Source organism: Acanthopagrus latus, chromosome 22 (assembly GCF_904848185.1).
Source record: "Acanthopagrus latus isolate v.2019 chromosome 22, fAcaLat1.1, whole genome shotgun sequence".
In the NCBI taxonomy this organism is placed as follows: Eukaryota; Metazoa; Chordata; class Actinopteri; order Spariformes; family Sparidae; genus Acanthopagrus; species Acanthopagrus latus.
This window is the reverse complement of record NC_051060.1, coordinates 5,180,516-5,184,529: the sequence shown is the minus strand read 5'-3', so window position 1 is coordinate 5,184,529 and position 4,014 is coordinate 5,180,516.

Here is a 4,014-nt window from a genome sequence, read left to right as displayed (position 1 = left end):
CTTCCTTTGCCGTAACTCTTTATTTGTTCCGTGTGCCATCAGAACGTTTTCGACAGATACAAGACTGTGTTTTCACTCTGTGTGTGTGTGTGTGTGTGTGTGTGTGTGTGTGTGTGTGTGTGTGTGTGTGTGTGTGTGTGCGGGTGCTGGTCCCTGATCACTTTAAGACTGAGAAAGTCTTGGGATGGAAAAGTGCGCAATATGTATGGACAAGGTGAAATAATTAAGAAGTGGCTACATGTCACGTTCACACTACAAACAAATAGGTAGCAGTTTATCCTCAGAGTAACCGCTAACTGCTGCTGACTGTAGCTGCTAGCGGTTCAGACTGTGAGTTTTATTGTTAGCACAACTTGGAAAGTAGCTTTGGACCGTGACACACCAGGGATAGCTAGTTAGCATGTCAACCTTCGTAGGTATTTCTGCAATGCAGTACATAGACATGATGGTGTCAGTTTATGCACTGGATGGGCTGTGGTTAATTTTAATTAATGTCGACTGATTTCAGATCCAATTCTTACATACTGTACCTTTCATTTTACATTGGATAGCACATGTTTAGATTTTTTTGAACAATTTCATTCACTGGGTGCTGGTGCTCAATCATTAGCTTAGGTGCAGCTGAAGGTTTAAAGGGAAACTCCACCAATTTTAACATCAATGTGTGTTTATAGGGGAGGACTACTGCATATGGGAACAAAGTAGTGTAAAGCCTTTTTATGGCTCCAGAGGAAGCTGAGCGTTACCTGATAAATTGCCTCCCAGTGATGTCACTCAGAGACTAAGTTGCATTGTGGGTGTTACTGTATCATTGCGCACCTAAAACACAGTTGGACTCATTAGACAAATGATCAAAATCTTTCCAGAATGAGCAGAGATATCACATTTATGATTCCACACAATGTTTTTCTCTTTCAAAACCTGCTGCCTACATTAGCCACAATGACATGTAGCCACAGAGTGACGTCACTGGAGCAGTAAAAATTAATGTACTTAAGTGACAAAATAAAATTGTTACCGTACAGTACAAACATTAAAAGTACATCCTACACATATTTACATGACTGTACAGTACATACAGTATACTATGTGTCAACCCATCATTTGCTGCATTTTTCCAATTATCGGAATCGGTGTTGAATTTTCATCCAATCAGCAGTAAGATAAGCAACTTGTAACTTAAGCCATCAGATCAGTGTAGTGGAGTAAAAAGTCCCTAAAGGTCACAGAAAGTTTTGATTTGAGCCTCTCTCTGTACGTTGAACAGAAGAATGCTCCCGACTCGTCTCCTGCTCTCTCAGGTGGTTTTGTTACGAAATGCCGCTCTCAGCTTTCAGTCTGGTGCTCAGCGTATTCTCCTGCAGGCAGACAGGACTTACCCGGTGTTACGTTACTGGACACTAAAACATTAATGAGTCCTGAATTGTATTTTGTCAGCCCACTTACAAACTCATTAAGCGAGTCTTTATGATATCCGCGTGTGAATAAATCATGAATTAGCTGCTGGGAGGAATGGTCGGTGACATGTTTATGTGCAACAGTGATTCGGTCTGACAAAACAGCATGAAGTCAGAGTCCGCCTACTGTCTTCACTGGATGGAGTTGGTTTGGTCTCAGTGTGGATGGGTCAGCATCCCTGTGGTTTTCTGTCTTTGCTGCGCTTTAAAAAAAAAAAATCAATTTGACCACAACGAAACTGCGATTAATCTGAGGCAAACCCCGTCCACTGAGGAGGATTACGTGACATGATCAAAAGCTCCAGAAAAGCCACTAAATGGATCTTGTGGTGAGATTGTTTTGTCGCCTGCCAAATCCAAAACTCAAAGATTTTTTTTTTTTTTTATCTCAATTTTAAAACCAACAAGAAATAGAAGCCCTTAAAGGAAAAACTCACCCCAGAATCAACCGTACGTATTATTCTACAACCAGAAGTGTTAAATGTATGATATGCAACTCCTGCTGCTAGGGGGCTCTCTGTGAAAAACTTAAACATTTCGGATTAAGTAGATTTTTATCTTCACTCCACTTTAAGGCGTTTATGCGCTGTTATCTCAATGTTGACCTCCAAAGAGAACCGGAGTCTCTGGTGAGTGCTGAGTTAAGTCAGAGTTTAAACTGGCTGCTTAGCCCAGATAAGCATTGCACTAGGAACACAAATAAACCCGAATGTTCCTGCTGTCAAACTCACTTCACTGGCAGTGAACACACCATAAACAACCACGACCAGTTTTATTGTAAGTTTAATCTCCTGCGCTGACCTCCCTGGTCCAGAAGTAACAACAGGTGACCAGATGAAAGGCAACGTTTTGCTCTGGTTTCAACACTGTTGGAAACATTTGGGACAAATGTTGGGACTCTACAAAATGTAAAACAGTAGTATATTATATAAGCTATTTGCTTTTAGTTATTTTTATGTAAAATCTCTACACATGATCTTTAACTGCACAATAAGATTGTTTTATTGTTACTATTATTTATAATTGTTGGGCTGGACTTTTAATGAATCCAATGAGACATTTCAGTGAGGGAGAAAGTGCTGTCGTTAGGATCCATCCTCTGAGGACCGTGAATTTCTAACCAAAATACAATGTGAGCCCACCTATTACTTGTGGAGATATTTCAGTCCACAGTGGATAACCAACCCACCAGCAGACCGTCCATTATCATCCATTTTGATGCTGTTAGCGCAAAACTTACATATTCAGTCATTCTGTCAGGAGTGGACTCCGGTTTAAGGATGAGTGAAGCAAATGATATGATAAATATATGACGTTTGAAATGACACAACCCCAGGCTAATTTCAGCAAAACATGGATGAAGTCACTTTAATTGAGCCTTAATGAGGGTATGAACAAGAGTTACATGTCCAACTGTGGTGGATTATCATACCAAACGAAAATCTTGTCTGACCCTTGTGCTGTTATTGGTTTTTGACATGAAAATTGATAAATCGTTAATTTACTGATTAATGTGATTAGTGCAGTAGTCTGTAGTGACGGGCCATGAGCGCAGCAGTAGCAGACACAGATTAGCACCATTGTTGTCGTCTTTGACATTATCCCTGTTAATCCTCAACCTCCCTGAAGGTATTACTGCTCAATGTCACATATGCCCACAGAGTTTGTGAAGCCGTGGAGATAATAACTTCACCAAAGAGCTGCCTCACACGAGAGACACCAACAGAACAACAGGTTCTGGAAAGTGGTCTTCCGGTGATATCACCTTTTTTTTAATCCTACACGTCCTTCTTCCTAATCATAAGCTGGTGCCTACATTACCCACAATGCAGCTTAGTTGCTGACTGACATCACTGGAGGCAATTTATGGGATAACATGAAACCTCCTGTGGTTTTAAGCTTATGAATTAAAATATTTGGTCAACATAATTTAACTTTTTGATCATGTAAAAGTGTGGACACATATTTTAAATAATGCTTAGTTGGATGAAACCTGTGAGTAATTTTTAAGGTTGTCTCTTTCATTGTGATTAGTATCATTATTTTGAAAACTTTTCCCAGCAGGTCCTTGCAGCAAATGTGGACCAGAAAAAAATGATTGATTGTCTCATCCGTGTTCTTAGTTTGCCATGAAGAACACGTGTTTCCAACAGCTGTTTCAGTTACATGTGGTCGTAAGGGGTTCTGCCGCTTTCCTTAAGACCTTTAAAAAGCTGAATGATACCTAAAGAGCAGTCCTTTGGTGACACAGGGATAAATTCAACATAATCATTAAGTTGGCCTTGCTGGTTGAATAACTGACTTAACAATACAATGCCATTGTTGAACCACTGTTGACAGAAAATCAATTTGTTTTTGTTTTTTTGCTAAATATATCTGCTTTTAGGAGCTGACTGCGTATATAAAACAATACATTTTTCCTGTATCTGAATTTTCTCACAAAGAAGCAGTTAAAAAAAAAGACCTTTGTAAGCTTCAGAAGATATTTATTTAAATCCTTTTTTAAAATTTTGATTTCTACAGCCTTTGGTCTGACCTGGCATGTTGGTGATTGCAG